Here is a 13,962-nt window from a genome sequence, read left to right on the forward strand (position 1 = left end):
CTATTGTGGTATTTAACAGCAGTTACTAATGAAAAAGTGAAAATAGTTGCATGCTAAAGGTTGCACTTGACTGAGATGGAGTGGATGTAGATAGAGCATTTCCAGTACATCGGTCAGTCCTGAGCCCATGCTAACAAGAAATCAATTAATTTCCACCAACATTTGCTCCTTCTATTGTGAAAGAGTTTTAATTAACTGATTGTGAATGGTCAGTAGCTGCTTATTCTGGAAGAGCCTTACAGATTTAATGAAGCACCATTCTTTCTGAATTTATGCTGGAAAAGTGACAATGACAAATTTTCAGCTGAATTGCTTGCCATATGTGATCAGTTAATGGAAAACCTTCCTCATCCCAATTATTAATTCCTGTCCTGTTATTTTCGCTATTAAGCAGCAGTCTTCTGACTTAGGCAGTGAGTCCAGCAGCAAACACGCCACTGTCACTTGGCAATAAAGCCATTTGGGCACAGGAAAATCCCTTTGGTCCAGGTCACGTCCATCTACTACTTGTTTGATGCTTTCTACAGATGTTACTGTGTCTGACACCAGTAAGGGCCAGGAGTGCAGGAGTGGAGCTGAGGGAGAAGGGCTGAGCTCCCCCCAGCCACACTGTTTTGCTTTTGTGTTCATTTCCTCAGATAACCCCAAATATCCCTGAGTTTTGGAGGCTCAAACAGATGAGATTTTGGTCCTTAAGGAGAAGACAAGCTCAAAATAAGAAGATGAGCCCAGTGCTAGCTGCACTACAGCCCCCACAGAATGAGCTGTGGAAGAGATCTGAGGAGGAGGCGGAGCAGCTGAACTTGTTTGCTTACCTGGACAGGTATGAGATGGTGGTGAGGGCTGGCTGCTCCACTGGGTGATGGAGCAGTACCAGAACCTGCCCAACTCACTCCCCTGAGCTGTGTGGCAGCAACATCACAAGGACAATGAGCAGAGGACCTGGCCTCCCTTTGAAAGAGCTGTTTATACCTTGTTCTGCATTATCAGTGTTCATGACTTCCTCCTGCACCACCTGCAGGAGTGGCCTCCTTCCCACGTGAGCCAGAGTTTCGTACTGGTATAATCAGGGGATTTCTTAAGCACAAGTTCAGAGGTTTCTTGAAGATGGTGATGAAGGTGGGAGTACACACAGCTGTCCCAGTTCAGGGGGACTGAGGCACTGGAACCCCTTTATACCTTTCTAATGACATTGCTTTATTTATTTACTTATTTTATTTAGTTCTGTACTGATGATGTCCTTCAGCTTTATGTCCCATGGGTGATCACTGTGTGGGAGGGCTGTGCTTGGAGACCAACACTGTGTAACAAACAGGACATACACATAGAGGTTCACTGTGGATTCATTAGCACCTTTGTACACTTGAGGCATCAACATTAAACAAAATAGTAAATAATCCAGCCCCCTACAGCCAGGGGCATCTGCCAGCTCCCAGTCTGGCTTCCCAAAGGAAGGCATGTGCTTATTTCTCACTGTTGCCAGTTACGAGTCAGAGAAATGACCTGGGTTCCTTGTAAAAGAAGAGACAGGAAAAACTGCAGCAACACAGGACAAAATGCATCAACATTTTCCTAGATAGAACTTAGTGATGGCAGGAATCACTGATGGGGAAGTACTTTCATGAGGAGTCAACTCCATGGTTTTCAGCAATGACTTCTTTCTGAAGATGATCTGTGCACATGCTGCAGTTAAAAACTTCACACAGTTAACAGGACAGTCAGCAGTTAAACACATTATAGAGACTGCTCAGGGAGATGAAAGGAGGCATTAAAAACACCAAACCTTGTGTAAAGGTTAATTAAAACATTAATAATGCAAGGTTCCATTTATTCATGCATAAATAAAATGACATTTAATGGTAGACACACACTGAGCATTACTGTGGTGGACATGACATCGGGATAGAGAGGGAACACATGGGAGCTTCGACTCAGCACAGGAAATTACTGTGGAGCAGAGAAAATGCTGGGCAAGAGGATGGGGTGAGAGTGGGGATCACAGGGTGCAGGGAGAGATGGCTGGGGGGTACCTGCCCTGATCAGCTACAGTTCCACAGGTCTCAAGGACAGTCCTTGTGTCCCCAGCCCCCCAGCAACCCCAGGCTCAGGAACCAGGAGAGTGTTGGCTCATATCTGAGTGTGTGGTGTGAGTGGCATGGGATGGGCAGGACCACCAGATTTAATCCTCAAATACAATGTTTTTGTACAGTAACAACTGAAAAACCCCATAATATTTTTACTCTCTTATTTTCTGCAGATCATAGAATCATAGAATCCTAGAGCAGCCCAGGCTGGAAGGGACTTTGAAAGATCACCTACTCCAATGCTTTCTGGGAAAGGAAGCCCAGAGTGATTTTCTCACACCCTGACCAGCTGCATGTGGAATCCTCCAGTGACGGAGGCCTGTCCCTGCGAAGGTTGTTCCAGCGAATGACTGTTCTCGTTAGAAGTTTCTTTCATATTGAGACGAAACCTCTTCTGGTGCAGCTTGTACCCATCACCCATTGCCTTCTCCATGGGGCTCCTCCTGCAGAGAGACCTTCCATCCTCTTCAGATCTCCTGTGTATGTCCTGGGGTGCTGTGATGGGTCCCCCCCGAGTGATCTTCTCTGGGAGAAGGGACTGAACTTCTTCAGTCTTTCTTTGCAGGGCAGGTTCTCCAGTCCTTGGGTCATCTATATTGCCCTCCCTTGGATCCTCTCCAGTCTGTCTGCTTCATTTTTGGATTGTGGGGACTAGAACTGTGCATGACCAGCAAGGCTGGGGGCCAGGCAGGTGACACTACTCTCTAGCCTGGAACCCACAATGGCCTTCACACAATGCTGCCAGGACTGTCATCCCTCATCTGTTCTTGTTGTGACCTCCTCAGACGCTCAGAGCATCACTTACAGCCTGCTGGCTCCGGACCTGCACCTGCACCTCCGACACATCTTCCCCTCTCTGTGCCCCCACCACCATGTGTCTGTGCAAACACTGTTTCTGTGTGGCCGTAATTATACTCTCAGTTTCTCTCTTTAAGCTGTCTTTGACAAGCCATTTAGAGTTTGCCTGCTTTCATCAGCTTTTACAGTGAAGGAAAGTTGGCAGGCAATTCTCAACTACCTGACTTGTCTCTTGCCTGATGATTGATTTCCAGTGGGAGTAAGTTTTGATATTTGAAAAGATCCAACCTATTATTATTGAACATTTGAGTTGTGTAATGGAAGTATCTGTCTGACAAACCCAGAAGGATATTTGAGCAGAAGGCTCAAAGGCTTAAGGAAATTCTAGATCATGTATAAAATATTGCCAGCGCATTGTCTCTGATGTCAGACAGAGAATGGAAAGAGGCCACAATGTCAGGAGAATGCAGCCAGATTGAGGAAAAAAAGGTGCAAATGGAATATTTTAAAAAAAGTGAGGAGAAATGTTAGCTTCTGTGAAGAATGAAAGATATGGCAGACAATGGGATGAAAAGGACTGATTCTGACCTACATACCCAGGCAGAATCCCTGCTGACAGAGAGGAAAAATGATACCTTTGATCTGCAGGTGATATCAAGACTCTGGGCATGGAGAGCTGATGAATCCTGTTGAAAAGGAAAAAAATCATACCAGCCCCAGTGGAGCCTGGGCTCTCACTGCAGACAGGTTAGCAGCCCACTTGGTGTGCAGCCTGGGCTCCAGCTGTGGCTTGGGGACAGGAAAACAGAAACATCCCCCTTGGGAGTGGACAAAGATCCCCCTGGGGACAGACAAACCTTCCCCTGGGGGATGAGACCCTGATCATTAGTTCAGGGATGGAGCTCTGCTGGCCGGAGCCAGGCACTCAGCTGAGAGGGCTGCTGAAGGCTGGTGACCAGACCATGCCCTGGGAGCACTGCCAAGGGGCTGAGCTCCCGTGTCTTGCACAAACAGGTGTGTTTTTCCTGGAAAACAAGCAAAAATTGCTGTATCAGCCATAGAAGCGTCCCTTGGCGCCTCACAGCCTGAGGCAAGTACCAGCTGCACTGGTATGAGACTCATTACAGAACATGTACTCTTAAGGGTGGAGCGCGTGCTCAGCCGTGAGCTGGTGCAGTGCCTCATGTACACAGGAAACCACCTGCAAGTTTTGGATAAGTCCCTTCATTTTGGGGCAGATGGTAAAAGACATTTCTTTTCTCCTTTGGTGCTGAGGAGAAGACCCCATCGTCCCTCACCTCATTTCCAGGCACAGTCTTGCCCAGGTCATTGCCATTGCTCCCCTGTGTCTGAGCCCAACCTCACCTGGGTCACTGCCATCTCTCATTTGTCCCCAGGCACAGCCCTCACCTGGGTCACTGCTATTGCTCACCTGTCCCTAGGTACAACCTCATGTTTTCTCCTGCTCTTTGGTCTGGGAGTTCAGACCAGCCACAGCCCTGACAAAGAGCAACTCAAATATACATGTGTGTTCCAGACACCAGCAGATTTTGAGAGCAAAGGAAGGAGGTGGTGTTTTCCCACAGTGATGAATTCATGTCCAGAGAGCTGTAATGCCACGTTCAAATGCAGGGAGAGACACTGCCTCATTAGCATATTATTCTCTTTTTACTAATCAAGTCAGCGTGAATAATTTTGCTTACAATTGTGTTTGATTGTATTAAGGAATTACAGACTTGAAAAGCTCTTTTTTTCCCAAGTCTGCAGAAGGCAGCAGCACCATTCCTGCACTATTTTTAGTGGATGTTGCAGAGAGTGTGGTCTGTGCCTATCCTGTTTCACCGCCAGGATTGTACACCTGGAATTTCAAGGGAAAAAAGAAAACTGAGCAGTGTTAAAAGGAAGTTGTACACCCATGCACGTGTTGCCTGAGGAGGTAAAAGGCAGCTCCTGCCTCCATTCTGGACTGACTGTAGTGCTTCTAAATGAACCCAGCAGTGCCATGATGACTTTAAAGCTCATAGATGAAATTGCATTTTAAAAATCACGCAACTTGCCTTACCCCAAAATGAAGGGGAGATGTTTTCTGCTCCAGTGACAAAGAGCAATTTCCCTGTCATGCCTGAGGTTATAATTACAGGTGAAGGCTGGGTGAGTGTGGGAAGTGAATTTCCCTGTAACACTAAACCACAGTGATGGTCCTTTCAGGTCACAGAGCTTCTGAGGCCATCACATAGCACGGCTCCAGCCCTCAGGAAGATTTATGGGTAGCTGCCCTTTTCCCAAGTGGTTTTCCAGATGGGAGCTGCCAGAGCAGTGAGAGCCCTACAAGCTGCTGGAGCAGCCACACCAACCCCAAGCCCCTGGGTGTGTGGCTCTGGACCCTTACTGTGGGCTCAGCATCTCCACTGAGACTCCCTGGAGATCTGTGGTTGAGGAGCAAGCGTATCCAGGGAGCAGGCAGGAGCATGGGACAAGCAGTGGGAGTGAGGAGTGCCCCAGACCTGGCAGTGCTCTGTTCCATGCTAGCAACTAAGGATTGGTCAAACCACACAGGAGAAAAAGAGTTCTGGCTACTCAGTATTGTGATAACCCCCTTGGATGTGATATAAACCCTGCACCTGTGTGGAAAGCTCTGACAACATTACAGTGCTGCTCATGCTACAACCACAGAGTGACCTGACCCACCTGGGCCAGGGGCCCCATCCAGCTCAGAGCCACTGCCCCTCCAGCACAGGGCATTCGGGCTGTGTAGGGAGCAGGGCTGGCAGCCTGTGAGTGGGGGATGGCATAGCCATGGGCTTCTGATGTGCCAGGGGGGCACTGGGAGGAGATGGGGGCCAATTTTCCTCTTGTAAGGCTCACACTACTGGCATCTGTAGTGTTCTGTGTCAGTGCCTTACAGAAAAATGCTCCAAATAAATCACCAAAACCATTTGGGGGTAGGAAAAGAAATCCTTGTCTGGCAAGAGTTGAAGAGCTCCACCTGGTTATCTTGCCTGAAGTACAGCAAAATGGTGAGTATGGTATATGTTTTCAGCGAAAGATTGTCTGGTACTAAGAAACTTTTAAATCTGGTTGAAGAAACAAAAGTCTGACTGCAAGCTAAAGAATTAAATGGATCAGTAGCAAGGCAGGAGCTCTTTGAAGAAGAATCCTTGAGATTGAAGTTGGGTCACACAACCAAGCGACTGGTACCTGCCCCAGCTCTGGCAATGAACTGTGACCAGGTAGAACTTTTCTAGGAGATGGACAATGGAAAGCCCCTGCTGTTGTGGGGATGCTGCAAATGGAAGAGGTCCTTCCCACAGTGCGGTGATCCACCCCACTGGTGCCAAGGGCCAGACAGAGCCTCACTCCAGGCTTGTGGTGCCTTATGAAATGCAGGAGCAATGGATCCCCTGAACATCACTAACCCTTGGCTTCCCATGACCCCAGCCCGTGTTTGCCCTCCATAGGGTTACTGCAAAAACCCTGCAGACGTGGCCCCTTGTTACAGAAGGGGCAGGAGCTGCTCAGCTTTGTGGATGCAAAAGAAACCGTAAACAAGTGAGATGTTACCTGGCTCTTCAGCTGAGTGCACACGCTCCTGCACACACAGACAGAAAAATCACATTTTTCTCCAGTGGATCCTAAGGAAGAGACTATAATAAGATTTTGTGCGTAGCCTGTTGTTCTGCATTTTGACACCAACAATTCCAAGGCACACAGGGAAAGCAAAAGGAGATAAGATGATTCTGTAATGGGTGCTGAAGATTTTCTGGGGAAGGGATTTTTTTTCTTTGTTTGCTAAGCTTTCAAAACTAACACTGACATTTATACAAAAAGGAGATTTTTATTTTCCCCTGGAGGTTAACAGCCTGCTGTCTCCCACAGTGAGTTATCCTGTGGCATTGCTAGCACAGGTAGAGGAATTGCTTCTAGTCCAACTGTCAGCACCCAGCAAGGCAAAAATATTATGGAGTTAATAATGGATTTAATAACAAGCCATTATCAATAATTCCATCACTCCACTCTGGTTCATGGTGGGTGGTGTTGCTGGTTCGCAGTGCTGGGCAGGGAGAGCCTGGGTGCCTTCCCAGGCACCTTCTCTTTGTGCCCAACAGATGTATTGGCTGGCACTGACCCAGCAGGATCAATCACTAACTGCCCGTGTTTTGAGCCCAGAATTTGCCAGACACACCCTGTGCCACCTAAATACATGTGACAGCAGCAGTGGCAGTGTTCAAATAACAACAGCTCCTGGAGGGAGGAGGGAACAGAAGGGCCATGAGCGTGGGGGTTGGGATCCATTGCAATAAAGGTGGCAGAGACAAGACCAGGATGTAAAACCATCCATCGAGTAGTGATGCTGTCTTTGTCCAGTCCATGTTCAGCTGGAACATTGGGTCTTACACCAGTGAAAGACCAGTAAATTAGTCATTCCGCTTGGCCCATCAAGGAGCTAACAGGACAAACTACCATTGAAATGGTACAATATACTAAAAATGTGTGCAAGCCTGCATTAACTGCTGCTGGAAAATACACCCCAAACATGTCCATGCAGTGTCCTGCAATGTGAAACAGGTGTCAGATTAAGGCTTCTCTCAAAGTGCCCCAGGGCTGGAACCCACAGTTGTATCTAATGGCATCACAGCCAAAGGAAAAACCTCTGAGTGTTTGCCAGCCTTTATGCAAGGCTCCAGCTGATGGTTTTGTGCTGAATTAATAAATAAGTTTTTACTCTGCTATCCTACAGAAGGCAGATAAGAAGCCAAAAAACAAATGCGAAGCACAGCAGAAGAGCAAACACATTTGCTTTAAGGAGGGAAAGCCATGGCTAAGTTTCTAGACCATGAAGCTACAGGCTGCCTCAAATTAAATTAATTTAATGGCTTATACATTTTCTCTGTAGAGATGTGGGCACTGAAATGTGCATCTGCAGGTGAGGCAAGGAGGTCTGGCAGACACTCGTGTCACCCCTTGGCGTGGTACAGATGCCATGTCTGTATCAGGGGCAGCTGGGAGAGGGAGGGATGCTCCAGGCAGTGCCCAGCATCTGCAGCCTCCAGTTCTGCCCCGCTGGCACCAGCCACCCTGCCTGGCAGATCCAGGTGAGCCCCTGTGTGGGAGCCAAGGCTGCCCAAGCCTCATGAGGAGGGGGCTCTGTGGGGGCCAGCATGGCACCAACTGACGTGGCAGCAGCTCCTGATGCCACCCGAGACGGACGGCAGGTCACGAGTTCTTCACTCTTTTTATAGGTTTGGTTCATTTGCATATCAGGGTTAATTCTCCAATTAAAGCTTCAGTTTTACCCTCAGCACACCCCCCTCTTAGTGGCTCTTTGGTTTATACTTTTGGCCTAGGACAGTCTAAGTGTCCTTGAAGAGCATGCCCAGAGAGGCTTTGTTATGTCTATCTAGCACGAGAGCAGAAATTAACAGGCTACAAGGAACTTCAGAGTTACACACTAAGAAGTACAGAATTTGAAAAATATAAAAGTTAAAACCTAAGGCATCATTTCCACCTTCTCTCCATCCCAGCTCTGCTTCCAAATGAGTACTCTGGCTTCATTGCCGGGAAGGTTCTGCATTCCCATTCTCCAAATTACTTTTTGCTCATTTGGCCAAGCCCTAATTCATCTTGTCAAATATTTTTTCCTCCTGCCAAAAGCACGGCTCCTATTACTGTTTCTCACATCCACTTCAGCCTAACAGTGTCTGTAAATAACGAATTTGCATAATGAACAGGATTTATGAAAACCAGTTGCTCTCTGTAGGTGACCTTGTGACTCCAAACATGCCAATGCGCAGGGGTGCAGGGCAGTGCTGCAGTAGCAGCGGCTTTGGGAAGCTGCTCATTGGGTGTGCGAGCACCTCGCCCATGCGTGCCTTCCTGGCTTCCTGCTGCACTTGACAGCCCAAAATATTCACATAGAAATGCTCTGGGCTCCCTCAAAAGTGATGGTGAGAGCAGTTGACCATCTCCAGTCACAGCAGTACCAGTGGCACCACCTGCTCACACTGGGGACCCTTCTGGCAGCACCCAGCAAACCTGCAGGGACAGAATCAAATCCAGAAACAAACCATTCTCTCCTTATCATCTATTAATGATCACTGTGCAACTGCATTCCAGGGAAAGATTAGATTTTGGGGATGTGCACAATGCAGGGCAATAATTAATACCAATATTATTCAAACACTGAGACCTTGTTGCTCTCTACAACTCCCTGACAGGAGGTTGCAGCCAAGTGGAGGTCTGGCTCTGCTCCCAGGTAACAAGCGACAAGACAAGAGGTAATGGCCTTAAGTGCTGCCACTTCTCCCCGTGACACTGGTATGGATGGAGCAAACACAGAGGGACAGGTCTGAGCAGCCCTGACATCGCAAGAACAGCAATGGGAATGTGGGAAACTCCAGTTTGGCCAACTCTAGGAAGGAGGACAGCTGGCTCTGATTTTTTTGCTTCATAATGTGAGAGTGTGAGTGTGACCACAAAAGTTAGAAGCCAGAAATAACTGAATGTAGTGATAAATGAAAGGCAGTGATAGAAAGTTTGATGGTGTTTCCCTTTGAGGAAAATGCCCCTAATTCCTTGGACAATGATGGAATCCAACATGCTCACACTTTTATTGGGATTTTTAAAGAATTAGGATAAAAATTTGGATGAATGAAGAGAAGGGTAAAGAAAATTGTCTGGTAGAAAGCTCAGTATTTCAAACTCATTTTGGCTTGGAATAGGAGGAAAAATTTGCTTTTCACATCCTTTTCCAACAGATCTAGTTTACTGAATTTCCATAATGAGTCCACCTCACCTTCATTTTTAAATAATTCCAGAGGTGATACGGAGAACTGCAAATGTGATGTCATATAAAACCTCCTGAGATGATAAAACTTGGGCTGAAAACTTAAGTCACTGTGCAAATGCAAGGTTTCTCTGAGCTTTGCTGAACATGTGGAGCTGGCAGCAAATGAAGGCCTTGCCCCTACAGGTTACCCAGAACAACTCAGTCAGCTCACCAGTGGATATCTCAAATACTTTGTAAAATATCAGGCTTTTCCATACATCACTGTAAATTTCCCACTTAATTTTATAACATCAAACCTGCCCTCATTTTTCCCTCCTCAATCTTCCATTTGCTCATGAGATCATGGAGTCCCTGCTGATAGCAAGCTGTGATAAATTAAGTTTATCGCTTAAGAAAAAGTATATTTGAGTTATAACTGTTAGCTCCAGCTGAAATAATTCTATGGATTCTCCTGAATGCAAAGAAAATAAATCAGGAGATCAGAACTCTACAACTATGTGATTTATGTGTATAAATATTAAAGGCATCAGCTAATCAGAGAATTAAAACTGTCAGAAGCTCTAGTGTGGCTCTGTGGTAACACCCAGCACAAATTTTCTTGCTCCAGGATTTTATGTGCAAAGTCAGCCTGTGTTCTCCAGACCTGGTCTGTTATTCCCAGCATGAGGCCTCAGTTCTTCCCATGACATAATAACTGATTAGCACAGAGTTTTAGGATCTGGGATTTGGAAGCAAACTCCTTCCTGGCACCGTTCGTGCTGGATAAATGGTTATGGACTTTTGGTTGGACATGGTGGCTGTTTGTGTCTTCTGCTGTATCTCTCACAGTGGGAAAGGGGATCATCTTTCATCTTGCAGAAATAATAGACTTACAGCCCTGATAATTTGTATATCTAAGGTAAAACCTGTAGGTTAGAGGTTATATTTTTAGTAGAACCACTGGTATGGTAGGTGAAGTTTCAGATGTGAAGTGCTCTTGTTTTTGAATTATTGTCTTTTCCTCCAGCTGTATCAGGTGTTGAAGGATCATCTTCTCTGCCATAAATCTCCCTTACTCATACTCTCAGTGCCTCGTGGCTGCAGCAGCCACCCCACCCCATGTGAGATGAGCGACATAATTTCTGTCCTTTAAGGGAAAATATGGCAGGCTTGGAATCCCCCCAAGCAGTAGTTTTAAAAACAGTCTCACTAAGCTGCTTATATAAAAGTTAATTTGATAAAAAATCCCCTATAAAATGGAAACTTCCCTTGGATTTCCATAGCAAAGCATCAGGAAGGAGCTGCTTTCGCACCTGGTGCTGCACTGAGCTGTGGGTTATGCAGGTAAGCTGGGCACATAGGAAGGATTACTCTGGCTACCTACGCTCTTCAAGCTGCTTTTAATTGCAAACAAGGATAAAACGTTCAAATACCATAAATATAAAATATAAATATAAAATATTTTGAATATTTTTTTAACATTTGCTCCTCCATCTGCCTCTCAGAGGAAGACTCCGCTCCCACTAGGAGACATCAGAAGTCATGGGAATGGGGAGCGCTGGGTGCAGCCGTGCCTGAAAACCTGCTGGGAGGTGCAGGCTGGCGTTCCAAGATCCCAGCTTCAGTTCATGCAGCCCGACCTGCGGAGCAGCACGGCCACAGCTGGGCCGGGAACTGCGAGCAGCAGCGGCTGCAGCCTGCGAGGTCTGCAGGGAGAGGGGAAAGCCTGGGGGACTCGGTGGGTGGGTGCCTGTATGGGTGTTCCTGGGCCAGGCCGCACGGTCGGGGCCATGAGCATCACCGGGAGAGAAAGCTGGCCACGGATAATGTTTGGGGCAGTGCCTGTGGCACATCCTGTGGCACATCCTGTGGCACGTCCCACGGCACATCCTGTGGCACATCCTGTGGCACATCCTGTGGCACATCCTGTGGCACGTCCCACGGCACATCCTGTGGCACATCCTGTGGCACATCCCACGGCACGTCCCACGGCACTTCCTGTGGCACGTCCTGTGGCACGTCCCATGGCACATTGCACCAGCCCGGCACGGGCAGTCCTTGTCCTCCTCCTGGGGCATGGGACAGGGCTGCTGTGGCTCCGCAGAGGTACTTGGCAGGGAATTCGTGTCCAAAAAGGCTCAGAATGGATGTGGTATCAGTGGGACCTGTGCCATCACTGAGGGTGGCAGGATCATTCTGCTGGGACTGCCCAGGTCCCAGGTACTGCAAAAGGGGATCCCTTGCAGGCCTCATAGGGCCCCTCACCTTCCAGAAACCACCATTTGTCACATACAAACACTATTTAGGTTTCTGAGGAATGAGTGGCATAATTAATGGCACACAGCAAACCGTGTATCACGTGATACATCACACACACCTGATATGTTGTCAGAGAAACCATTCCTCATTGCAAACCAGTCCTTTTTGAACCTCACAGCCTGGTTTACAGACCCCATACTGTGGGGTATGGCCTGTTCAGGTGTTGCCTTCAGGTTTAATTACTTTTTTTCCTGTGTTTTATGCATTTATTCAGTCTTTACTAAATAGTGGTCATTATTTATCACTGGACCACCTGGCAGTGATCTCTGCCTGGAGTTTGGCTCTTTGGAGGTGCCTCATTTGTCTTGTGTTTGCCTTGAACATAAGTCATAAGCCACCAGGACTACTTGGAAATGCACTATTTTTCTGAAAGAAAAATCAGTCCACAAACCAAACACACAAATAAAGTGTAAATTGTATGGGGTTTTCATGGCCAGGCTTTGGTAGTGGGGGGAATTATAGGGGTGGCTTCTGTGAGAAGCTGCCAGAAGCTTCCCCCATATTGGATGGAACCAATGCCAGTGGCTACGAGACGGATTCGCTCCTGCAGCTGACATCCACCCAGCTTCCTCATTGCATCCTGCTGCTTGCCTCCTGTTGATGCTAATGGATGTATTCCCAAAATGATCACTGAACAGGGTAACAAGCAATTTTTAGGGAAGAAATTGCCATCTGGTGTGTGAAACAATGAAGGGAGAAAGCAAACAGAAGAGAAGAGAGAAGAGAGAGAAGTACAACGTCAGGGCTGGATTTCTTTTCTTTGTTAGTGCTGGGTTTTGGGAAAGTGGAATTGGAAAAAATTCCCTTAATTTAAATTTTATTCAAAGTCAACCTTCTCACCATCAAAGAACTGTAACAATACTGGTGGGTTGTTTAAACAAACCACAAAATGCCCACAAACCTGCTCTGAGGAACTAATAGGGAATCTGGGGGCTCCAAGACATCGCTTGAGAAAAATAAAAAGCCAGACTGTAATGGTATTTGGAGTGCCATTTGCTTCAGAGATGTTGCCTTATCTGCTTCGACAAGATTCTCTCAGACATGTTTCCATCCTCACCATCTCAGCCATGGGGCTGAACTGAGATTTCCTGACTCATGAGAAGGTGCCAAGTCACTGAGTTTGACTTTGAGATTGAAATGCTGCTCCTGTTCAGACTCAAAGTCAGCAACTGGCAGGCCAGTGCACAGATTGGTTTTTGTAATGCAAACAAGATCCTCATAAGTCCTCCAAATGGAAGCCCTCCAGTCTTGTTACACAAGTCTTAAATTCATTATTAAGTGTAGAACTGCTAATTGTACATTTGTAATGCAGCATTTGGTAATTGCTCACTATACAAACACTGTAAAGGCCTTAGAGAATGCACCTAATTATGGGCTTTTGACAGAAAGCAGGCGGGAAATCAGTCCACAGCTTGTGAAGTGAGTGGATCAGCTTCCTCATCCTCATGGAGCATTGGCAGATGGAGTTATAAGCCAGAGGATGCACTAGCCGGTGGCCACCAAAAGGGGAAACTTTGTTCACCCCCTTCTTCCACATCCTGCTTCCACTTCTGGGTGTGCTGTCCTGCTTCTGTAGCAAAGGTCTGAACGAAGTGCCAGGAGGCATCTGTTGGTGCTATTTTCTGGCCTTAGTGGGGCTGTAACTTCAAAATTAATCAAAGAATAGACCTTGGCTTTTACTGATCGCATGGAAGCAGTGTTGAGCATTTTGGAGTGGCTGTATGTGAGTTAGCTGTTGTGGTGATTTTTTGTTGGGATGAAATTGATTTTCTCCCAGTAGCTGGTCTGGAGCTGTGTTTGGGATCTGTGCTGGAAGCAGTGGGGATCCCACGGGGATGTGTCAGGCCCTGCTGGGCAGCACCTGCACCATGCCAGGGGCTGCTCTGCTCCTCACCCACCCCACAGCGAGGGGCTGGGGGCACCAGGGTCTGGGGGGACACAGCTGGGACAGCTGATCCCAACTCTCCCAAGGGATGCCCCAGCCCCCAGGACATT

This window comes from Corvus cornix, chromosome 5 (assembly GCF_000738735.6).
Source record: "Corvus cornix cornix isolate S_Up_H32 chromosome 5, ASM73873v5, whole genome shotgun sequence".
Classification (NCBI taxonomy): domain Eukaryota; kingdom Metazoa; phylum Chordata; class Aves; order Passeriformes; family Corvidae; genus Corvus; species Corvus cornix.